Here is a 27034-nt window from a genome sequence, read left to right as displayed (position 1 = left end):
GCGTAAGGCTTCACTAAGATACTATTTAATCGTTTGCACCTTGGATATCAGACAGTTTTTATTTTCTTGCAGTTTGTTGCTATTTCAGAAAAATAAGCTCTGAGAAGTTTCTCTAGAAGATTTGCTGTGCCAGATCCATCCATAAAAGCCTGAGCTATTTGTTGAGAGCACTATACGGACAGAATTAAGGAGAAGAAAACCGAGGTCAGTGAGATACCGCTGTCTGCCAGCACTCAAAACCTGGGAACTGCTGGTGCTCCATACACCCCAATAAACTCCAAGGGTTAGCGGCGCTGTCTTTGGGCAGTGATGGCTGCTGGCACTCGAGCCTTGCCACTCTCTCGCCCGCTCTCTAGGTGCAGGAGTCGCAGACCAGCCCTCTCATTCATTACAATAGAAATGCCTGGCAATCTACCCAGCGTGCCACTATTTATTCTTTATGAAATATGGCCTCGAGTACAAAGTAATACATTCTGTTCAGGGTGAATATGCTTTCACATAACTAATGGAGACCTGCAAGTTTTATTAGAAGGCAGAAAACTGTTCCTTTCTGTGCTGATCTCTCTGGATATTGAACTTTCTGTGAGTCCTATATCATGTATAACGTTTTTCTATTAGCTAAAAAAGCAGGTTGGCTGTAATAGTGATGCATTTTTAACAGTGCTGTGAGAAAGGTAGGTTCAGGATTTTGAAATAATGAAATAATATGAATTAACATATTAATTGTATTAAAAATTCAGTAACATTTTTTCACATTTGGCATTTTGCGTTGCATCTTCATTAGGTGATTAGGAGAAGAATGCATTTGAATCCCACAGTAACTGTTGAATCACCTTTTGATTCAGTGTGTTGACAGAAAACATGCACTCTGCGGACAAGAGCAGAAAGAAATGCAATAAAAGAAATAAGCATACACATTTTACTTGGAAGGACTGAAACAAAAATAATAGAGGTGGATATGGCAACAGGCACTGATCAAGGAAGAGAGAAATAATTTAGCAAGAGGTTCTGGTTGAAAACAGTTGCTATGGATAGGAGCTTTTGTATCAGTTTCAGTGGGTTTTGCATCTGCTCCATGTCTGGAGATGTATTTTAGAGGGAAAAAGAGACTACACCAAATAAGAGGCATGAAGCCAATTTTCCCTCCATTCCCTCAGCGTAAATCCAGACTAACTCATGAAAGATTTACAGTGGTAGGCTGGCGAGCAACATTTGATCCACAAATTAGAAGATATAAACCTGAGATGAAGAAAGGAGGAAGAAGAGATAGAGATAGAGTGCGTCCTAAAGAACAAAAATGAGTGTCTCAGGTAAAAGAAAAAAGAAAGCTATCAACTTTCAATGAAAAACAAATGTTAAGTATCCCTACATAGAAGAAGAAAACCATGTAGTACAATTTTGTACAGTTTCCTAACACAGAGTAAGAGGTTATACAAATATTTCTAAAGAGCTAGGACAAACAAAAAAGAAGAGCATAAAAATGAATAATTTAGGAGCAACACTGGAGAAGATAAGTCTGTATGTTACTTTACACTTTCCTAGTGAATCTTTTTTGATCTCTTTCTTCTTCATTTGCACTGGCACCCCACTTTTTTTCGCTCTCTCAAAGGGAAAAAAAAAAAAAAAGGACTAAGTAACATTATAGGTGGTAACTGTTTAATTATGTTGACTGTACAGCAATTTTGTGGTTATATCCAAGCAGAAAGTGTTCAGTAGCACATTTATGACACAGAGGTGGAAAACGCCTGTACTTTTTTCCTAGCAAAAGACACAGAGATAGAATGCTGAGTAACCCAAAACATAAATTAAGGTATAAGGTATATGCAGAAAGTTAACTTTTGCACTTTCTAAAATATTGTACTGTTTTGCCTCTGGCTATTACCCAGCTATAAATTATAGTAGCCTATATTGCTGTTCTAAAAAAATGGCCACAGATGGTCTATACTGGATTAGCAGAAGTGACAAGCCCTTTAACCAGATAAGAAAGGCAGACAGTTACAGAAAAATATCTACTCTGCCCTTTGAAGTAGGGACATTTGCTTGGTAAAAGATATCTCCATGTCATACTATAGTTTCTTGACAGTTCAACACTCAGTTATAGTCTTCAGATTAAGGAAATATTTAGCATTATCAGAAACTCTTGTTGACCTTTCCTTATTATGAAAGAAGAAAGGGTCACTTTTGCTGTAAAATGCTGATGAGTTTTATTTAAAGGCTGTTGTTACATAAGAAAAAAGACATGGAAAGGCAAAAAGGTCCTGGGGGCACTACACTTTAAGCTGACTTATATTTGTTCATTGAATCTTTGCATTTTCCTGCCTGTTTTATACATGTTTTGTCTTGATTATATACTTGGTGTCTAAAGGCTTGGCACTTGTAGAAAAATTAGAACAGTAGGGGGCTGGTCTGTAACTGAGCTTTTGGTAATACAGCTATGAGTTATAACAATAACAATAGCACTATCCTGTGTGATTATGCCAGTGGTGCTGCTTTTAGTCATACACAGATTTTTGTAAATAAATATGCAAATAATAGAAATATTCAAATAAATTCTTTGGCTGCTTCAATCAGCCTGGCAAAATCACCTTTTCTATTATAACAAAACTGTGATATAAAATCATTAGTACATAATCTGAAAAAATCAGTATGTTAAACGAAAATAACGTGGTTTCTATTAAGGTCATGATATGATTCTTCATCTGCCCAGAAATAACAAAAAAGGGAATCGTAACATCTCAGTGGCTGTGGCTTTTATGTTAATTTTCTATGCATAGCACAATATTCATTATCTATGAATATTTAAATCCAAAATGGGTCACCATTGGATGTTTTGACAAGATGTTTTGACAAGATGTTTTGATATCTGGACATGTTTTGAGATGGCTCTGGCTCCCCTGCTAGCCAGATATCCCAGGGTACAGGGAGACAAACTGACACAAGACTTCAGTAGTCTTTGGGAAAATAGCAGACAATTTTGCAACAAAATTAAGATTTTATGGACTGTTTCTTTTCCTACATAGGTTTTCTGTTGCTTATAAGGTTTTCCCTATACACACTGTTAATTAGGGCACTTCAGGTAAGAGCTAGGATTTTGATGAAGCCCTTTTGAAAGAGACTGGCATAGGGATGACATATGAATGATGCTCAAAAACAATGACAGTCTGGATATTCTCTCTGTGCATATGCCACCTTCCTAAGTATTTAAATGGACTCACTTTTTAAACTGACCTGGGAATCTAAACACAAAAATCCTTCAATTTATGCTACTAGGTATTATATAACACTGGTTGACCAACTTGAGCTATGAATTTCTCACTGAGAATATTACTGGCAGCCATAAAAGTTAAAAAATTAAAAGGCCCCAATCTCATAAAATAGTTTCCAAAATAGCAGGAAGTTTTGTTCTTTCTGTACTTTACTGCAGCCATGAGAGCTCACTTCTTTTTCAAGCTTTTGTCCCTAACTTGAAGAACTAAGTCTTCCTGGAGGGGAAGAATCAAAAACAAAAAAAAAAATGAACAAAGTGAGGCTCATAGCCTGATTTTAAAAGCTGGATCTCAAAGTAAAGCATAAAATACCACTGTTAAAATCATACAAGTTGATACACTAGACTTCCTTCATAACAGGTATTCTTCCCAATTATTATATTAATTCACTTTTGTGTCTTAAATCAAACTGTAAACTCCTCAGGGCATGGCACAATTCTTTTTCAATATAAAGTTGAATACAGAAGAGGCCCATTCCAAATTGGAATTTGTCAGCTTTTCTGTAAAATAAATAAAAACCATAATTAGAAATGTACTAAGATAAAAAGAAACAAAAGGTCCTGTAAATACCACTGGATGTTTCTATTATCCTGTGGCAGTAAAAGTTCACTGCTCATTTTGTTACAGAGCAATTAAAGGCAGATACCTTTCAAGGCTCAAAGAAAAAGGCCTGAAGACTTCAGTGTGTATGTTCTCTTTCATGAAGCTGAGGACAAAACCAGACACCAGACCTGAACCAAAATCGAGAGGAACACATTAGAATCAGTCTGAAGGATCATCTTGAAGTATTGTGAAACTTCACAGAATGTAAAGGCAAACAAAATTTTAGTCATATAGTATGTTAATTTTATTGAGGGAAATAAGTCATATGAAAACAGCATCTCAATTGTCAAAGATCAGTGCTTAACCATTTAATGCCTGAGGAGGTAGGTGTCTGTCAGACAGAAAAGCTGGGATTAATCTTTACAGACTGGAAGACAGAATCACATATTAGCTACATCCCCATGACAAGTGAATAAATAAAGCCTTTTGCATACTATACTCACTACAAATAAGACAAATCTATCCTTCAGAGGGTAGATACATTGAACATGGCTTTATTAGCTCTTTCCCTCTAACATAGCTCTGAAGTTCATACTACAGGCAACAGAAGGCATTTATTTATCTTCCAAACATAAGGCTATAAAAATGACAGTTTAGAAGCAGAAAAAAATATGCAAAGAAATGTTCTTTCTGGCTAATGTTAATGCATAGCCAGCATTTGCTTTATATACACAATGCAGTAAGAAATAAATTAAATGACAGATGGCTTCTCCCTCCCGCCTTGTATGTTGTAGCATGACTAGACAAACAATCTAAATCATCGGCAGATACGTGCTATGCAAACACTGTGCAGAGGTAGTTAATTACTCCTGTCAAAGAACAAAAATGCAATTGCATTATTTATTTTGAAATTACAAACACAGTAAACTGTGAAATAATCATTACTAGCATAAAGGTAATTCCGTGTTCATCTGTGGGAGTAATCAATAAATCTATGGATTCAGTAACTGACATCTCTTTATAAGTGAAAAAGAAGTGTATAAGTGAAAAATATTTATAGAAGGTATATGAATGCTGCTGACATGAACCCAACAACATTAATCATTAACTTCTATTTAACTAGAGCCTTATGCAGGTATACAGAATACAAAATGTATTCTGTTTTGCTAAAAAAAGAGGGAAACAAATTAAAAACTTCAGAGGCAATCCAAGCATCAATAAATGTCAGCTCTCAAGTTTTTGGGGACAATTACATGGACAGATTGTCCTTTCTTATAGTCTGTGCTTTGCTATACCTCTCTTAGAGGTGGAGTTGCCATTTACTACAACTAATGCATCTATTTCCTAGTCATAAAAGGAAAGAAACGCCTGCAGAACTGAGGTTAAAAAAAATATCTTACCCTCACTTCTGTCTGATTTTCTAATTCAGTACTAATTCTCGTTTGCCAGAGGAGCAGGTGTTGCTGGAGCCACCTGTATTTCAAGACAATGATGGACTTGGCAGAGCATATCCTCCTTTCCCCCATGATATTCAGGTGATGTGACTTGCTGGGAGACATGGTACAGACCCCAGTTGGGATGGAGGAGGAGGAGGGAGTGATGAATAAAGTTTTTTAACATCTAAGGAAATTCACACTCTGATAAAAATCCAGATGACAGAGAAGACAGCAAAAAGCATTTATCACTTTTGTCATTTATGCTACATATTGGTCACTCTTTTAAGTCAAGCTGTCTATCCTATACACTAAAGTCTGTGTTATTCCTTACTGCCAGAACCCTGTTCAATGTTGTCGTGGTTTAACCCCAGCCAGCAACTAAGCACCACGCAGCCGCTCGCTCACTCCCCACCAGTGGGATGGGGGAAGAATCAGAAGGGTAAAAGGGAGAAAAGTCGTGGGTTGAGATAAGAACAGTTTAATAAGTGAAGTAAAATAAAGTAGAACAGTTAAATAGGCAAAGCAAAAACCGTGCACGCAAACAAAGCAAAGCAAGGAATTCATTCACTACTTCCCATGGGCAGGCAGGTGTTCAGCCATCCCCAGGAAAGCAGGGCTCCATCACGCGTAACGGTTACTTGGGAAGACAAACGCCATCATACCCAATGTCCGTCCTTCCCCCCCCCTTCCTTCTTCTTCCCCCAGCTTATATACTGAGCATGACGTCATATGGTATGGAATAGCCCTTGGGCCAGTCTGGGCCAGCCCTCCCCCCGGCTGTGCCCCCTCCCAGCTTCTTGTGCCCCCGGCAGAGCAGGGGAAGCTGAAAAGTCCTTGACCAGTGTGAGCGCCACTTAGCACCTATTCAGCAACAGCTTAGCACTACTTAGCAAGAACCAACGCATCAGTGTGTCATCGACATTGTTCTCATCCTAAACCCAAAACACAGCCCCATACGGGCTACCAAGACGAAAATCAACTCTATCCCAGCTGAAACCAGGACAAATGTACAGTAATGGACAAGAAAGGAATCAGTGTCTTTATTTTCTGTACAAGTAGTTTCATAAAGATAAAAGTGGATGTTGGAAATTGAAACAGAAATGGTGAAGAAATGTATGGTGAATATATATTGCTTATAGAGTCTTACTTGCCAACCGCCTGTGCATAAATGTACCCTACAGCATATGTTTTCGCCAAACAGGATAATAATATGTTTCTACAATGGAGTGAATAGTATTCTTAGATATTTTTATGATTATAGCAGTGGGAGATTTTAAACTAAGAAAAAGAGTATGTTACAGGTAGACAGACTTTACACAGTGCTATTAGTGCACAATGCAAACTATATTCATGTCAGCTACTATGATTTTAAAAGCCAGAAGATCAGGGAAGAAGTTCTTTACTAAGTAATTTACCTCAGCTTGGTCAGACAACCCTTTCTGAACAGAGACTGCTGTATGTAAAGCAAAGGCAGGAACGATGACAAAGAGAAACTGTGAATCATTCCTGGAGCATGTTCTGCATTTTGTTCACTGGAAATAATCAGCTGTCTCCATACGTGTAGACTCCTGATACACAGGCTTACACAGTCTGGGACTCAAACTCCATGTCACTCCTTGCTACCCAAAGAAATGCACTCTCTGGTTTACATAATGACAGAAGCAGGACGTTATTGACAGGAATCAGCACCTCTATTAACTCCACTGTACTGGCTACATCTGCATTCTAACTCGCTGTCCTATAGTGAAAGCCTTCCAATGAATTATCTCAAGATATTAAAGCAACTGTCTCTGTAAGTACAACAATTATGTTCCCTTGGGCCAATGAAACTGCTGACTGTTGGGGGAATGGACATATATTTTATTAGGAACACTCTTCACTAGCTTGCAAAAAAGTATTCAAGTCACAGTAACTGTCAAATTTGTTTAATTTTAATTTGGTTTGGTATTGTGAGGAGTTATATGGAGGAGAGATACATGCAGACATGATGGTGATTCCTCTTCTTAAACATGCTTAAAAAGTAACTGCACTTTGAATAGTCATGATTTTTCAGGTAGCAATTAATTAATTTATTCTGGTAATCAGAATATGAGTTATTATTTTACACTTGTAAAAAATGAGGGTTTTTTTTCACCTTTGGTAATGGCCCACTTGAGATTAATTTATTCATCTTTAGAAAGCTGCGACAGAAATCCTGCCACATTTGTGATTATAAGAATAGTTAGAACTGAGATAATGATAAAGAAATGGGTATCCATACAGATTTTATAGAATCCTGCAGCTCTCAGTAGGACAAATATGTCATCCAAAATGCACCCCACCAAGAGAAAAAAATGGGCATGATAATGAGAAAAAAAAGAAACAGCTATTTTTCATTTGTAGTCCAAGTGTTAACCTTAGTCTCTGCACAGGACAACACAAGGCAGTAAATTATTAGTGTTATATTCAAAAGACAATGGAAGAAAATGAAAGTAAAAAGAACTCATAAGATTTTAAGGAGGTGAGTACCATAATCTCTTCACAATTTAAGGAGAACTGGTCTTTAACTCTGTGGTTGGTTTACCCTGGCTGGGCTGCTCTATCACTCCCCCTCCTCAGCTGGACAGGGGAGAGAAAATAAAACAAAAGGCTTGTGGGTCAAGATAAGGACAGGGAGAGATCATTCACCAAGGGCAAAACAGGCTCGACTTGGAAAAATCAGTTTAATTTATTACCAATCAAATTAGAGTAAGGTAATGAGAAAATAAAAACTAAATCTTAAAACACCTTCCCCCCACCCCTCCCTTCTTCCTGGGCTTAACTTCACTCCCGATTTCTCTACCTGCTCCCCTCCAGCAGCGCAGAGGGACAGAGATGGGGGTCGCAGTCAATTCATCACACGTCTCTGCCACTCCTTCCTCCTCAGGGGGAGGACGCCTCACACTCTTCCCCTGCTCCAGCGTGGGGTCCCTCCCACAAGAGACAGTCCTCCACGAACTTCTCCAATGTGAGTCCTTCCCACGGGCTGCAGTTCTTCACGAACTGCTCCAGCGTGGGTCCCTTCCATGGGGTGCAGTCCTTCAGGAACAGACTGCTCCAGTCTGGGTCTCCCACAGAGTCACAAGTCCTGCCAGCAAACCTGCTCCAGTGTGGGCTTCTCTCTCCACGGGTCCACAGGTCCTGGCAGAAGCCTGCTCCAGCGCAGGCTTCCCACAGGGTCACAGCCTCCTTCAGGCATCCACCTGCTCCGGCGTGGGGTCCTCCACGGGCTGCAGGTGGATATCTGCTCCAGCGTTAACCTCCATGGTCTGCAGGGGCACAGCCTGCCTCACCATGTCCTTCACCATGGGCTGCAGGGGAATCTCTGCTGTGGTGCCTGGAGCCCCTCCTTCCCCTCCTTCTTCACTGACCTTGGTGTCTGCAGAGTTGTTCCTCTCACATATTCTTACTCCTCGTGAGACCGTGGAGGACCCCATGCCAGAGCAGGTGGATGGCCAAAGGAGGTTGTGACCCCGTGGGAAGCCCATGATGGAGCAGGCTAGAAGCAGCTAGAAGCAGCTTCTCACAGAAGCCACCCCCGTAGCTACCCCCACTACGAAATGCTTGCCATGCAAACCCAATACAAACTCTCATCTTAGAAAAAAATCTCTGAAGAATAAACATCTAAGAACAAAATGTGTTGAGAGAGCAAGGGAGAGTTACAAACATATACAGCATTCCTATGATATAATATTTGTATAATATTAAGCTTGAAACTGTGTCTAATATTCAGTTGCATTACACCACAAAATAAATTTCCCTGGGATTGGTCACAGTCTGCTGTCACTCTCTTATATAAAAAAACTAATTCTCACTAAATGAAATTTTTTGTTATTGTCTTAGCTATTTGATACCTTTTAATGAAAATGGTGGTATAGCTTCATAGACTCACTAGCTGACCTATCTTAATTTCCTATATGTCTGTATTCAAAGAAATTCAATCCCTTACAGAAAAAAACCCAACAAATCCAGATCCAAAATAGGCTAATTAATCCATGCACGTATAACCAACAGTTAGTATAAAGCTTGTTCTTGCTTTTCCATAATGCAAAATTCATTCTTCCTGCAAACTATTTTCATTAATTCAAGAAAAAATATGCTATCAATACAGGGATATTTGTAAAAACATTTGGTGGAATGCTTTTCCTTTACGTGCTTCCACACCAATAGTTACCAGAATTATAGTTTTTCTAGCAGAATTATAGGCCTGAGTTAAGCAGGCTTCCAAGGTTATCCTTCAGAAGACTCAGAGTCAGGTTGGTAAGTACTGGGATAAAGACACGGCATGAACTGAATCTGGAAATCAGTATTGTTTATGTTTAATTATTTTATTTAATATGTTTTAGAGGTGAACCACTGAAAAAGACACTATGTTGGGCAAAAAGAGTGTTTAAGTGAGATTCTGTTAGGAAATGTATGCAAATAACATCCATTTTCCTGTGCAAAAAGCACACAGGTGGGGTGTCCTGCAGCCAGCCAGCTGTGGCAATGCTCAGTCTCACACAGGCTGCCTGATGGAGCCGCTCTCGCAGCCCTGCACTCTGAGCAGAAGGAAGATACAGGCATGTGCTCTAGAGCTTATACCTGGCTGGGGACTCCTGAGTGCCTCCTTCTACGGCGCTCCAAAGTTGATATGGTTTCCTGAGAAACAGTGTCAGAAAAATGGGGAAGGAAACATTGCAAGTGGAATGGGGGGGGATTTGCCTTAGCCCTGTCTTCCCTTCCCGCCCCTCCCCCCCCAGTAAAAAAATACAAGTTCAAGTTCATGGGCATTAAGATGTAAGGAACAAATTTAGAAAACCTCTTTTTTTTTTTTTTTTCTCCCCAGAAAGTTGAGGATTTAAGAGAGAGGGAGATCATGGAAAACTTTTTCTAAAGCTTACTTGCAACTCACTGAAGTCCAGAGAGTAGAACTAAACAACATGATTACTGACTAAAACTAAAGTCCCAGCATTTTCATTTTCTGAAGTGTTTTTTAACATCTAATTTCAAGAACGTGGCTTATTGTAGCTGCTGTAAATAAGTTTTCTGACTATGATTATGAAATAAGTCAGAATGTATGTAAGGATCTTTCACAGACTTAGCTGTATACATGTTGGAGAATAATGTGTTCTACCAGAAACCCTGGGTATTGCATGTATGTTGCATGTGCACGAGAAAAAAGAAAACATATCTGATAGTTTGGAAGCATATTTCAATATAGGCTATAAGAATGGACTAAAGAATTATGTGATAATGTAAAAAAAAAAAAAAAAGGAAAGTAAATACAGCAGATAAGGTTAATAAGAACAGAATTATTTCATAGAGAAAATAATAAACATACAGAATAAACTGTCAAAATTGAAAGTCTGGATTTTGCCAGAAGATAGATGAATTTCACACACTAAGCAGTTAAGCTTTGAAGGGAATATATCAGAAAATTGGAAAAGGTGGATACAGCAGTTCAAAAAATATATGAGTGCTACAGAGAAAAGCTTCAAATCAAGACTAAAAAAAAAAAAGAAAAACAAAAAATAACTGCCTGTAATGTTGGTATTGCTGTGTTGTGCTGCAAGGCAAAGGCCTGGGGAATTTCACATTTGAAAATGAGCAAATGAACAAAATCTATGTTTTGATCATAGTGTTTGAAGTCTGAGTCCTAAGAAAAATATCAACTCAAATTCCATATGTTCAAAAAAGGAAGCAGATGATATACGTTATTAATTTACAAGAGAACTTCAATGATACTCAAAAATCTATGAATATGAACATTTTGAAGATGTTATAGTTCATGAAAAAATTTAGGAATGATTCACAAATATTGCATTTAAGAGGGGAGGAAGGTCCCGTGTTATATATAAGTGCATAAAAAAACTTCTACAGAGGTTACCACAAATAAGCAAAGCAATGAAAATTAAGATTGGTCAGGAAAAAAAAATCCTACATGTGAGAAACCAAAACTTAGGAGGTTACCATGAACACTGAAACAAATAAGAGAACTCTTCAAACTTATCATTAAACAGAGAAGAATAAGGAAAAAAAGTAGGACAACTACATCATAAGGCTGATTAGAGACTTAAGATTCCAAAAATTAAATTAAAACTGTAAGTTCAATAGTTCAGTGATTTCCACAGTGTGGAGCCACAGTCAACAGATGTCAGTCTTGTTATTTAACGTACTAGTGGAAGTATTTGAAGTATATAGCTGTAAGTGCTACACAACATCCTTAATTAAATATCAACAGAACACTACTTGATACTTATTATATACAATATTAGGCATATACTAACCCTCACAACATACATCTCATTAACTGAAATAGCCAGCAAGACAATATAGTTTGAAGATTTGGTTGTATATAAATGGCAGTTGGGTCATTAAAAACACCTCCTTTATAAACACTGTAAATTACTTTCCAGTTAAATTCAGGAGTTATATTTTGAAAGAGGAACTACTATTTAATGGAAAATAACTAACAGTGCTGCTAAGAATGGCACGCTGATGCTCAGCACCGGCTCCTGAAGAGCGAGTTGTGCTGAAAGCTCCTGCAGCTGTCCTCCACCACTGCCTGGGGCCAGGAGGGGCTGACCGCCTGACGCAACCTGCCACCACTCCGCTGCCATCAGCCAGTTTGCAGGGACCTCAAAAGCCCACGACTAGCCCCTCACTTGCACATCTAAATGTAAAAGTCTACAGATAACGACACGGCGGTGGCAGGTCACTGGAGCAGCAACATAGGAAAATAAAAAAGAGTGGACACCTGACCTAGAACTTGGATGGAGTCTTTCCAGTTTAGGTAGACTAGTAGAGTCCCAGAAAAGAGGTTCATATTTTTTGCTGTCAGTATTGCACTTTTTTTTTCCTGTAGGAAAATAAGGGATTTCAACTCCCATGGAAATTCCCATGGAAAAGTGAAAGGATGTAGGATGGAATCCAGTACTGAGATGTGCACTATGAGATACTCAGAAACTGAATTTAAATGCAAGTGTTACAAAGATTAATGTGATAATGGGCAATATAAAGCGTAGAGAGGGATAAATAAGAAGTCTTTACCACAGGGACTATTTTGTGAAAGTATATAGCAGCAAATAAATAAATGAGAGCAGAGCATTTAGTAGCAGGGAGAATGAAAATGAGGGACTTCCTCTTAGGACTGCAAAGCAGGGAAATTTGCATTATTTCTGGCATACTAATCTAGTGCTTGCAGAAAATATAGATAAGTTCAAAAGAGTCACAGGGCACAATATTTTCTTCTGAAGACAAAAATTTTAAAGCAATTCAGAACAAAACAGAGGTAAGCTGTGAAATAAGAAATTTGGGCCTTTAACCCTGCATTTCACTAGCAAGTCCCAAACTATTACTTACTGGAAGAACCAATGTTTTCTTCCTTGGATCCAGCCTTTATTATCTTGCTGTTTCCTTCTGTCCCTCCCTCTCCTAGCCATTTCCTAATTTTGAAAACTGGGAAGGACAGGTTAGTTGATATTCAGTGAGGGTTTGTAATTGTATAGTTACACAAATAAAATGCTTTTCATGGTTACGTGGTTTTAACACAGCAGTAAAACAGAAAATCAGTGAGAACTAAAACACTACATTGTGGCCCCAAATCTGGTGTGAGGAACATATTTGTGCCCCCACTCCTTCTTATAAAATAAAATCAGGATGAGCCAATATCAGAGGAGAATAACTGGTTTGTAAAAATTAAAATGGATGGATTAATTTCTCTTCATTTTACAATAAGTTATGTCTATCAGGGGCACAAGTATTTGTATTTTTACAAATATAACCCATAGCATTTTATGAAAAATTAAGTTCAGATGTCACCCTTGTCATGACCGTAGCCTGTTAGCAACCTCCAGAGTAGTATTTTATTTATAGTACACCCACATCCTGCCTCTCATCTTGGGACACAGACGGAAGGGCTGACAAGGGGGAAGCAAATGTGGAAAAAAAAGGCCAATAATATGCACAAGAAACATTTACCAACTGGCAGAAAGTGCGTATTCAAATCAGCCATGGCACCTACATTAAAGGTAATGTGCCAAAAACACACTCCAGACACAACAAAATATTGAATCATCTTTTCTAGAACGTTACATCATACAGTAAGTGTCTTCCTACTTGAAGATCACACGTGTCTATTTTTTTGGTTCATGAAAACAATATTATCAACCTGATGCAGAAAAACATCTTTATGGATATTGCATTCACACAATTAAATGGTATGCTGCAAATCCCTTGCTGTTACACAAGGATAAAAACAATTATAATCTCCAAGAAAGCAGTATAAGGACACATAAACTTTCATGCCAACATTCCACTCTCCCACACACTGCATTTCTAAAACATAGTCATTCTAATGGTGTGGCTGGTAACACTTTCAAAGCCAAAGCCAACGATTTGAAAAATCCTTCATGTCATCTAGAATACGTAAAGTGAAATTCCAGTATGACATTTGAAGACTGTTTTAATTTTTATTCTAGAAAGTATGAATGCCAACAAAACTGGAAGGCTGACATGGTGCACCTGTGAAATATATCTGTGATAACTGCATGCAGATTGATCCTCAGATGTTATAGGAAAGTAAAAAAAATGGATTTGCCATAAGAAGATGACCTTTTTTCTTTTATGGATTGTTTTTCCCTGTCATATTTTGTTTTAAGAAACCTAGCTTGCCCATAGAATAATTTCTCCTTTAGCTCCTACCAAGGAGTTATTGAAGCCATTTGAAGACTGTCATTAACTTCCACTGCATTTAGACTAGCTGAATCAATTCATTTATTTGCAAAGAGCTGCACACTCATGTTTACAAAATCATTTGCCTAGAAGTTCTAAAGTGTAACAACAAGCAACTTGCTTTCAAAATGTATTTAAGCCTTTGCAGAAACTAGTTCAAACATTGGCTTATGTAGCATTTGTAATTTCAGAAAAATCCTGTGTCAGAAGGTGGGCTGGGAAGAGGGAGCAAAAGAAGATCAAAAGATTGGTGCCTTCCTACCACACACTTTTATTCTCGGTATAGATAGCACGAGTACCATGTGGCATCCTGAAGTTAAAGGCCCCAGTCTACAGCTTGTAAGCCATGGGTACATGAAAATAAGAGTTGCATCTTCTAATATTTTGTCCCATATATTTCTTAAACAGTTACACACAGAGCCCAAAAGGACAATAATACTGGGTGCACTCTTTATAGTTTACAGAGAACATCTCCTTTTTCTATGACTCACTATGCTGTCCACCTGCACATAGAATTCAAAATTGGCCACTTCCTCAGTTTCTGCATTTCTGTAAATACACCACATCTGTAACATTTTCTTCCCACTCTTTAGCCCTAATTTCCTCTCTCCAGCCTCATTCACAGTAAATATCTGCAAGTTGCTCTGTTTTCTCACTGAAGGAAAAAAATGCTTACCAAAGATCCAGTTTGCAAAAATAAACTGTATTGTAATTGCATTACATGATTTTGGAAGATGACAAGTACCATGGGATTCCACTTTTGAGACATCATGTGAAATAAAAGCATCTGAAAATTAGGATATTGTTTCAGTAGAGCAGTCCATCTTCAACACAAAGAATACATCTCTCATATATATATTTGTATATCTCATATCTATTTATGCTTTTTTATATTGCTTGCTTGAAAAGAATGTAAGGGGGTTTAACTTATTTAACAGAAACAGGTACGTGTTTTTTATTTGTTATTTAATTATTTTACAGCAACATACATTTAAAAATTGTCTGTATTTTAGATCTTGAGAAAGAAGGTACGTATCACTATGAAGCAGAGAATATTGGCAGGTGCAAAAAAGGAAGATATTTTACATGAGTTCATTGAATACATTAAAAATATAGTATAGTTTTTTACTAGCTTTTAGTTTCATACATGGCTTATATATAGCTTTTAGTTTCATACATGGCTTATAATGTTCATATGTCATTCCTAAAAGGATATTTTCAGATCTATTGCACCACATTTTTAAGACAGTAGAGGGGCTACTGGTTATTGTTCTTGAAACACACAGAGAACAAAAAACCTGTTTTAATCCCCGGCTTGTTTTTCATGTATCAGATAAAGCACAAATACAGAAAGGCAAAATTTGTCCTCTTCACCAATATGAAGTTATTTCAGGGATAAATTGGGCCCACTGTCTACCTGCAACACAGATTTATTGGTCATGCTGTGATGGTTTCTTAGATATGGATTTCCTGCAGTATTAGCCAGCAAGCTGCTCAGTATGGCTGCTGTGCTCTTGCCAAAAAGGCTGATTTGGAAACCCAGTTCCCAAACCAAAATAGACAAATAAATGATCCTTTGTTCAATGCTATATTAATGCCTTTGATCCCCATAGAAGTTTTTCTTTAGTCTTTTAACTAATCATTTAGCCTAAAATAATGTGATATTTTTACATTAAATGTAGCCAATGTTTCCTTGATACAGGCTGTAATACAATATAACTCTGATAAATGAATTTTCATAATACAAATAGAGAGGAAATTATATTAAAAAGTTAAGATAATGGTATGAGCAGATAAAAGGCAATGGACTGAAATGAAAACAAATAGGAAAGGCATCTTAACTTCTCACCAACAGAACAGCCTCTCCTAGATTTCTCCTGGGGCTTTGTTGTTGTTCTTTTTAACAAGATTCTTTCTATAGTGTATTCCTGATTAAAGGATACATATTGCACCTGAATTTTAAAAAGAAACCTTAGCCAACCAAATATAAACAAATATAAACAAATATAAACAAAACAAAGTCACAATCTGTATCAGAAATTAATTTTCCAGTTGCTCCACTTGAATGTATATCTTACAGTTTATTGACAAAATGTTTCCCAGTTATCCCAGTTTCTCAACTTCCCACATCTGTAAAAGATCTGCCTGAAATGTGATATTTTCTTGATTAAATCATCAACGGATACTAAATATCAACTTACCTCCATCTGAAACCTTTCTTTTGTTGGATTTTAACATTCTATGTTGAATTAAAAATTGCATTGCTAGAATCAGTGTGAGGGATAATGCTGGAACGCTATTTTCAGGCACACGCTAAAAGCGCTCTAAGAAAACTCTCTTCTTTAACATACATACTGTCCTGGTTTCGGCTGGAACAGAGTTAATTTTCTTACTAGTAGCTGGTAGAGCGCTGTGTTCTGGATTTAGCATGAAAATAATGTTGATAACACACTGATGTTTTAGTTATTGCTAAGCAGTGCTTATACTAAATCAAGGACTTTTCAGCTTCCCCTGCTCTGCCAGGTGCACAAGAAGCTGGGAGGGGGCACAGCCAGGACAGCTGACCCAGACTGGCCCAAGGGCTATGCCGTACCATATGACATCATGCTTAGTATATAAACTGGGGGCAGTTGGCCAGGGGGCAGTAATTGCTGCTCAGGAATGGGCTGGGTGTTGACTGGCAGGTGGTGAGTGGTTGCATCACTTGTTTTTCCTGGGTTTTGTTTCTCCCTCTCCCTCTCCTGCTCTCCCTCTCCCTCTCTTCCCCCCTCTCCCTCTCTCCGCCCCCCCATTGTCTTCCTTTTCATTACTGTTGTTATTATTATTATTATTATTTCAATTGTTAAACTGTTCTTATCTCAACCCAACGTTTTTTTTACTTTTTTTTACTTTTTTTTCAGATTCTCTCCTCCATCCACCAGCAGGGAGGGTGAGTGAGCGGCTGTGTGGTGCTTGGTTGCAGACTGGGGCTAAACCATGACACACACACACACACACATATATATATATGTAAAATAACTTTTTCTGTTTTATTAGAGAGTTCAGAAAAAAGCAAAATCAGAAAAAGCACACATTACTTTCAGTGAGAAAAAAAACAGTGAGAGAGAATGTTGCATTCCTGTGCTATTACAGGACAAATTATTGCCAAGTGCTCTCTCTTAAGATCTTGCAGGAGCAGCAAGAGAGATCATGTAAAAAGTTCTTGTCATTCATAGTCTCCTTAAATTTCCTCAAAGCAGGCAAATTTTTGAGGGTTAAATATAAAGGGCTTTTTATACTTGAGCGGGGACACTGAAATGCATAAAGTAAAGCATATATGTAAGTTCATTAGTGACTTTCCTTTAGTAACAGGAAGTATAAATTTGTATATCTTATATGTTTAAGCTTAAAAGCATCACTGCTCAAAGAATAAATCACCTTTGAGCTTAAGGAATCGAAATGTTACACCACCAATAAAATGAAACAGGAATAGTAAGAAGAATTTTGAATACAATGGCTTTTGCATTTACTGTCCTCAGCAAAAAAAAAAAAAAGATCAGTATTCATAAAAGATTGCCAAATATCAAAGAGGATCAGGGAGGAAAATCAATGATGTTTATTATTTTAGTCTTTCAGACTCTTTCTGTCTTCCATCTCATGCCTTTCCTTCCAATTTTTATGTTGCGTAAACTATTGCTGCATGTGTCTTTATCATTTGATAACTTTCAGTAATCCAAAGGATTGAACCAGATAGTTAGAACTGAAATAAAACACTTGTTAGCTATGACCTGAAAATCAGCAACAGGAGTAATAACACATATATGTATAATCTAACACAGCTTTTGTATTGCATTGTAATAACGCTGTGCTCTTCCCCTTCATTACCTAGGACCAGAAATGGTAGCTCCATGTAATTGATACTGCTGACTGCTCAATCTGGAGTAAAAGTCAATTTCTTCCATGTTTAGTTTGAATATTTTTCATGTCTCCATTTTATGGTACATTCTGAAAGCTCTGTAATAGGAGTTACAGAAACCCAGATGAATGGGTTTGGCATGCTACATGACATTGGAGAGATGGGGTGGTCACAGACATGACTGATTGTGTCAGATGGAGGGAGAAGAAGTCAGGAAATATCGTGAATGGCTTGAAAACAAAAACTTCCTGAAAGGTGAGTGAATCTCTAAGTGTGGTTCCTTTTTTTTCTGTCTCTAGGGATCTAGACATGCTCGTAGGTTCCTTAATATTTCATGCAAGGGCAAAAAAAATCCTGGTTTTAGAAAAGGTGAAGCACAGGGTTTTTTTTCATTCATTATACTGTGTATCTATCTCCAACATTTTGCAGAAAAGACAAAGACTCTAGAAGCTTTTAAATACATTACACTGGAAAAGCATTTAACAGTGATGCAAGAGTTTAAAAATAATAATAAAAGAAAATTAAAAAGGAAAAAGAAAACCTGAGAAACTCTCACTAGAACTCACTGGACCAGACCAGGGAATGATTCACAAGGTTTTTTTAGTGTGCAGATGTTTTACCCCCATTTTCTGCAGCTGCTGCTAAAATAAAATGAAAGGTGTTTAGATTTAGGTAATCAAAAAATACATAGAGACCACAGCCTCAACTGCAGATACCAGTTCTGTGCATTTTAGGAAAGGGAGTGGAAGACTAGTTTTAATCTAATTTTCCAGTTTTCTAATGCTTGCTATGACAGAAGCCATTATGAGCAAAAGCATACTTCAAAACCACCTAGAATGTGCTTTAAAATTGAACTAGCTTCAGAAATCTGAGAGACCCCTGTGCCAGCTGGGGACAGGAAAGACATCACATCCAAACATGTAGCTTTGAGGAACAAACATGATTCCTAGAGAATCATGCTGTTAGGAAAAAGCTCCATTTAGGAAATGCCTAAAACAGCACAGCAAGCTGGACAAAACCCAGCCTGCCAGCTGTCAGTCAGCCATTTGGGTATCACACATTCGTTTAGAGACGGATAGTTACAGAGCATATGGAAACCCTCATAGCGGGAACAGCCATAACAGAGACCATGGTTAGCACAGGTCTTTGCCACAGTCATCTGAACGTTTCAATTGCTAAGGATCATTAGTACAAACATAGCTCCGGACACTCTGTCGTGGCCTGAAGCAGTGGTACATGGACAGGAAAAGATTCACGCACAGCGCAGCTTTCTGCCTGGCTCTTAGGGCACCGGGAGACAGAAGTAAAGGGAAGAAAAGAAGAAATACTTTGATTTTTGGTTACACTGCAATTCTGTTACTGTGTATGTTTGAATAATATACTTCCCATAGTACAATAAGCCCCAGCCTGTTTTTAGCAGTCTACCTACAATAGGGAATGAGTAACAGGATTAGAAACATCTTTATTACAATTTTATTCCCTCTCTGTGCCATTTTTCTCAGCACTTTACTGCTTTCCTGCTTCTGTCCAGGATAATAAAAGAATGGGATACCTCTCCTCTTATCCAACTATTCAGCTGATACTAAGCGGATAATAAAAGAATCATTCAATGTCCATTTGGAAAATCAATCAAAGTGGATTTTGATCTATTCTCAAAGGCCTACAAATCAGCTGAAAAAAATCATTACATAAATCCAGATCCACAGTCCCTTTCAGTAACATGGATAAGTGTAAGTATACATGAGCAGATTTTTAAGGGAATTTACAGCTTTTAACTCAGCCATCAAATGGGATTTTCAAAGGTACCTAAGTATTTAATTCTCATTGGTGCTTATCTGCATCTTCATGAGCCTAAGTGCTATAAAAAAATCCATCCTTTGATCATCATCAACTGCATAAGGAAACTCTCAAAAGCAAGTAAATAGCTGACAGATATTCATTCAGAAGTAGGAGGGAGCAGACGGAAGAGAATTGTAATTTAAAAGAACAGGTCATTTCATAAATAATCTGCATTCTCTTTGTCTGTCAGGAACAAATAGCTCAAGTAAGGAGAAGTCATATAATTTTCATTCCCCAAAAAGGTCTTTAGTCTTAGTCTGATTCAGGCATAGTCCTCAAAACATGGTATATTGTAGCTTATATTTTCCAGTCTCACTTACCCTAAAGAAGAAGAAGAAAACAGAAAAACATGTTTTCTGATTCCATTCAGTCTCTTCCAGTAAATTTAGGCTACTGCAGTTTAGGATGTAAGCATCTGCCCAGTCCTTTAAGAGAGCCGATGATTTCCTTTACATTTCCTGCTCCTTTATGTTACATTTTTGAGAACATATTTATCTTATTCTGCTTTTCCACAGCAGAAATATTATTTTTTCTCACAGAGAAGAAATTGTTCTGCCAAAAATTCAAATAACTTACTTTCTGCCAAGAATTTGACTAACTTTGTTTAAACTTCATTTCTTATGGAAGATGGATACACTTCAGTCTTCTAGATAGCGTTTGAAAATTACATGCAAATTCCTGCATATGCCTTAAATTTGCAGAAATGAAATTGTGTTTGTCACTGAAAGCATTCAGAAGAAAAAATGGAAAGCAAGTTGCTTTTAGGTCAAAAAAATTTTGCATTTTCTTGAACTTGCATTTTGCAATTATGAAACATTTCTTTCTCAGGACTCATCACATCTCTTGTATCTGCTTTATTGCCATGGTCTGTAAGAGAAGAGGCTATATTCCTTTTCTCTCTCACTGAGGCTTTACACTTGTTCTTTCTTCTTGGCTTCTGAAAGTTATTCCTGTTTAAAAATAGAGATGCTTTTGTCTAGTGTCTATGTAGACAAACAAATAAGCACCTTCACCAGAAGCACGGTCTCTGCATTTCCTGTGCTCTAAGGAAAACAGAGACTGTTCACCCTTGTTATTTGCAGGAAAAGCATGAATGACAGGCTTTTTTTATTATTATTTGATAGAGTATAAATGCAAGAGTGAAATGTCTGTCACACGAGCTTGTATGACTGCAGAACTCTGTTCCAGAGTTCATTTACAAAAAGCACTTCCATCGCAAGGTTTTGAATGATATATAGAGAGTACAAACTACCTCTAAAGGTTGCTTATTACATTGCTTATTTAGAATAACTTACTAATAACTGATCAATACCTCTGGCTTCCTCACTAGCGAAGTCAATCTCAACAGTATTTCTACTTACTCAAAAATTCAAGCATAAATGACTGATGCAAATGAGCATGTGTTTTCTCAAGGTGATAAACTGTAGGGAAAATGCTGTCTTTACCAAAATCCAGTATCATTTAAAGCAAAACAAAACTAAATTCATGGCAGTGTGCTAGAAAAAAGAAGAAAATAAGATGTTTGATAGTTTGCATCAACAAAGTTTGCATTTAATCTGTATACTTATCATACAACTCTAATGCTTTGTTTTATGACACCTGGATGCTGATTTTGCTTGGCTAACAAATTTTCTGGCTGTGTAAGTGAAAGTGACTTTTTGAGGGGATATAGAAGCCTTTTAATTACTCAAATTCACAATATAGCTATCATCATGGATTCCAGACTTCAGCTTCCTGGCGCATAAATCAAAACCAAATCTGGATTCAGTTGCTCACCTATAAGCACCTAGCACCATGCTGAAACAGCACGAGGTCGGCAGATGTGGTGCGGGACCCGTGGGAAACTCATTCCCTCCTGGAGGAGTAGCGGGACACGCAGCAGCAGACCCCAGGGCACCTCAGAGGCAGCTAGACAGCTACGCTCAGGCAACTGAACAAAGTCTCAGGAATCTTCAATGCTGGCAAATGCTACAGACTTTTCCTTTGGACAGGAAACTACAGCAACGCATTCAACTTAGGTTAAAACCTGAAAGTCATGCCAAAGCTTTAACGATGTCAGAGGAGGCAGAAGAGACTTGTAGATGGGTAGGATTTTTCTGAAACTAAATGAAAACTTCTAAAAATTGGCCCAAAAGAAAGAATTTTTATTGAAATGTTGAAATGTTTCTGACATCATCTATAGCAACTTATAAAATCGGTTTTGGTTTTTTAAACAAGTCAGGAAAGATAGAAAAAAAGGTTGAGAATAATATCACCCTCAGCTAAATAAGGTTAGCCTTAAAGAATGAATAAATTGCTTTTCTTGGGTAAACAGTAGAACAGAAATTCTACATTTCCTATATTTAATTCTATGATGAGAAATGCAACATTTTACATAAAAAAAACACTAATAAAATATGAAATATTCAGCTTCATCTATAGACTATCTTCTTTTTTTAAAAAAAAGTCTTCTTTTATGAGATCATTCAGACCCAATCTAAAGGCCTAAGCTTAGACACTGATGGCAAAGACACACAAATACTTATAATGGGATGATACATTCCATTGTTATAGGATTAGTAGAATTAGTAATGGATTAGTAATAGTAGAATTAGTAATGAGTCTGCAATTAAGAATGTTTTTAAACATTTGTTGCCATATTTAAGTAACTGATTCTCTGAAGATGCTCTCTCTGATATTGACTATGCAAAGCTTGTGCTTAGGCTACAAGAAAGAGACAAATAGAAAGCCCTATTTTTATATTGTACATAAAACCTATTCAGTATCTACTTTACTTTGCATGTTTTATGATCCAAATTTAGCAGTTTCTCCAATCTTTTCATCTTTAATGACGCTTAAAAGTATAAAATACAGTGAAAACATTATTTTCCACTTTTTTAACTAAATATATTACTTGAAATTACTATTATTGTCTGAAATACTAGTCTATACACCAGTGAAAAGAAATTAAAGCTAACCTTCCATTGAAATCATCATCATCATCATGGACTTATTTTCAAGAGTCTCAAACAGTGTCTACATTAAACAGTTAAAACTTTGAACTGGAAAATAAATTACTACAAACTGATAAAAACTGGGGAGGAAAAAAATGTCTAGGTGTGCACTGCCACCAGAGGACATATGACAGAATCTGCATGTATTTTAAAAACAGCAATGGAAAAAACCTCCAGAATACATGACATTTTGCACCAATAGTATACCTAAATTAATCTGACAGATAAGTTTTATTAGCACTAGCACAAATGATCTGAAACTATATATTTTTTTTTTTTCTTACAGATGAACTAAAAAAGATGGTAACAAGCTGAAATAACTCAGCTAAAGTGACATTCTGGGGAGAATTAATTCATGAGGTGTCTTTAAATAGAAAATATAGAATCATAGAATAATTTAGGTTGCAAATGACCTTTAAGATCATCGAGTCCAACCATTAACCTAACACTGTCAAGTCCACCACTAAACCATGTCCCTAAGCGCCACATCTACATGCCTTTTAAATACCTCCAGGGATGCTGACTCAACCGCTTCCCTGGATAGCCCGTTCCAAAGCTTGACAACCCTTTTGGTGAAGAAATTTTTCCTAATATCCAGTTTAAACCCCCCTGGTGCAAATTGAGGACATTTCCTCTTGTCCTATCACTTGTTTCTTGGGAGAAGAGACTGACGTTTAAACGACCAAAAAAACTTCCTTTGCAGCGCTCATGGTACCTAGCCAACCTCTTCTGCTTAAACTGCTTTTAATGTCTGACTAATTGATAGTCAGGGGCAAAATTAGAGTCTCACACTCTGTCTTGCCAATTCAAGGCATGCATCTAAGATGTTGATTTGAACAGAATAAAACACCACATTTTACATTAGAAAGCTGTCACAGTCCTAGGCCATTTCTAATAAATAACTGTGGCATTTACAACGAAAAGGGAACAACAGCACAATAACAATTTGTCTGGCATCAGTCTGTTCAAAATTCCTTCGAAGGCATGTTGAGAGGGAAGTCTGCAGTGTGGTCCCCCAGGAGGCATTGGCATGTTTCATTATGACAGTCCTTGGCAGCTCATCAGTTCTACTCAGGAAGTGATCAGCCCCTTCCAGCAACCAAACTAATTTGTTTCCTATTCCAGCTTTTAGATTCTCTACCCTCTGGCCTTGTTCTTTTCTCTCCAAAGGAACCAAGGCAAACAATCCCATTTGGACTGGATTCTGGGCTACCCAAACCAACTCAAAGCGAAGGGCAGAGGTGTGCCATGCCTAGCATCGCCTATTGTGCTACTCTCTACCCAAGAACATGAAGGGAAGAAGGATGGCAACCACTTTTCCCTGATGATTAAAGATTTTTCACTAAATTGCATAAACATCTGTCAAAAGGTTTTAGAGGAAAGCATGCTTGACATATTTTTTAAGGTAGTTCTCTTCTAATGAAATCTGTCTCTCATTAAATTCATTCAGATCTCTTTGCAGCCTTTCACTGCAACAAGCTTTGAGTTGCCTTCAGAACCATGTTTCATGAATGGAGAGCCTTGATATCTTTCTTAATTTAAATTTTGATCAGCCTGAATATCATTTCTGTGATGCTTCCTTAGCTGCTGTTCTGAATTAAGTTACATTGATTTGTTTCTACTTGGTATTATGCATGCAGGTGCAATTAAGCCATAACACTCTAAGTTTCCATACTGAAATAAGAAACTGCAGAAGTAATCCTTCACTGGCCTTGCCACAATGGAAACTGTCTGCTTCTAGCTGAACAAAAACCCTGAGAATACCCCTTGAGAACTGTCTGAAAGTCAAAACATTCCTGTTCAAAAAAGAGAGGAATCCTGTCGAATCCTGTTTTCCCTCATCTGCGGGATATAGGAGCATAGTACCTGGGATAACCCATTCATGGCAAAATCCCTGTTCCAGAAAAATCAGTAGCAAATGCTTGTCCCCAAGACTGGAATTTTATTCAAGCTATTTGAATGTTCTTTTTTTCTTCTGATTAATTTTCACAGATTATTTTTAAAATAGCTATTTATACCCAAATATTGTAGATATAACCATGAGAAAAGCTACAGTTATAATTCATGCAAGAATACTGGTCACTATTAATAATTGTTGGAAGTAGCTAATGGGCTCAATGAAGGTGATGGAGACTGTACAATAGATCACACCTCATTTCTGTGATCTGGGTATGAGAGCTTTTGTGTCACTACTGAACCTTTCTGTCATTTTAACACATTAGGGTTTATACATTGTTTGCATCTTTTATAACTGTATTAAATATATTCACTGGTAAATGACTGGACTGTGTCAAGAAAAGAATTGGACAAAGAAACCATTAAAATTCACAATCATGTAGTGTTTAATTTTAATCTATCAGTCCAGTTGCAACCATCTGCACAATTGACTTGTCTGACCAAAGAGAGGAGGAGGAAGCTTAGCTTGAATCTGGGCTTGAGAAAAGAATGTGATTCTGCACACAGGCAAAGGATTTTCTGCCCAAATAAGATCACTAAAATGGAATTCCCAGGACTACTTTTCTCTTGGCATCCCGATGATCAAGGAAGCAGACACAACTGGTAGATAGCTGCCGTAAGGACTGAAAAATGAGACAGAAGCATATGATCTACCATGTCTGGTTGAGAATTCAGCAGCACTTCATCCAGTCCCAGAAAAAACTCCTGTTAAAAATTATTTTGGATGACATGGGTTTTAAAAACCTCAGCTAAATCGTAGAACCTACCAAGGCTTATTGTCAGTGCTTTTATTTTTCTTTTTTTCCCCTAAGTCTCAGGCTTACTGATACAGCTCTCTGAAACTGAGAGCTGCCCAAGTCTGCATGAATGCCACAATCATTAATCATGAACATGACAGCAAAGTTCCTTGGAGTATGGGTTGTACCTTCTTCTATATGCAATGCAGACATTCAATGAATAATAGACAGTATCACAAGTCCTAAGTCTTTTGACTTCACTTTTGACTTTAGCTATCACTTAATATTAACTTTTTTTAATTTGTGCAGATGTACTTTTCCCTTCTCTTATAGGGACAAATATTAGCTACTGATGTCAGCTGTCTTTCTGGCTGGAATTTTTTAAGGAATTCAGGAAATTAGACACTTAGCTCTCTGAACTTTGAAATCGCAGCTGAAAAAACTAGTAATAATTTACAGAAAATATTATCCACCAGCAGTTTCTGTAATAACATCTTGCTACACTGCTCTCAATGCAGCAATAGCTTGCCCTAATACAGGAAACACTCGAAAAGATATGTCAGAAACAGAAATGGCAGCAGCAGCTTAGCTCACACAAAGTTTTGGGATAAATGCTTTTATTGCCCATAGTTCTGTGCTGTGAACTATACACCACCCTTCATGCTCACGATGGTACTGCCATCCTTAACTATTGGAAACTCACCATCATTAGGGGGAGTCTTGATCTTTGCATTCTCTTCTAAAGATCATATCTTTTTTAAGAGATTCGCTAATCTAAGTAGCATTTCTAATCTTTCATGCTTCATTTTAAATTCAAATAATGTATTTACATGTCTAAACAAATGCATCAGGGTTCAAAATATTGGCCTGTTTTTATAAACAGTACAACGGTCTCCAGCTTTTCTCTTCGATAAATGTGACAAACTTTAACATGATGAGAGGGAGCGAGACAGAATGTAATAACATGATCCAAGCAGTGGCAGGAAAGTAATAGTGTTGTATAGTTACTATCAGTGACCTGATTTCAAGGGAAAGTTCTCATTAAATGTATGAATGCGGTTAGAGCATATTGGCAGTGTATTGGGTTTGCGTGGCAAGATTTTGTAGCAGGGGGGCTACAGAGGTGGCTTCTGTGAGAAGCTGCGAGAAGCTTCCCCTATATCTGATAGAGCCAATGCCAGCCAGCTCCAAGATGGACCCGCCACTGGCCAAGGCCGAGCCAGTGACAGTGGTAGCACCTCTGGGATAACATATTTAAAAAGGGGGGAAAAAAAAACCCTGTTCTGCTGCAACCAGAGAAGGGAGCGAGAATATGTGAGAGGAACAACTCTGCAGACACCAAGGTCAGTGAAGAAGGAGGGGGAGGAGGTGCTTCAGGTACTGGAGCAGAGATTCCTCTGCAGCCCGTGGTGAAGACCATGGTGAGGCAGGCTGTCCCCCTGCAGTCCATGGAGGTCCATGATGGAGCAGTTATCCACCTGCAGCCTGTGGGGGACCCCACACCAAAGCAGGTGGATGCCGAAAGGAGTCTGTGACCCTGTGGGAAGCCTGTACTGGAGCAGGCTTCTGCCAGGACCTGTGAACCCATAGAGAGAGGAGCCCACGCTGGAGCAGGTTTGCTGGCAGGACTTGTGAC

The sequence above is a fragment of the Platalea leucorodia genome (assembly GCF_965183815.1).
Source record: "Platalea leucorodia genome assembly, chromosome: 6".
Taxonomy (NCBI): Eukaryota; Metazoa; Chordata; class Aves; order Pelecaniformes; family Threskiornithidae; genus Platalea; species Platalea leucorodia.
This window is presented reverse-complemented; position numbering follows the sequence as displayed.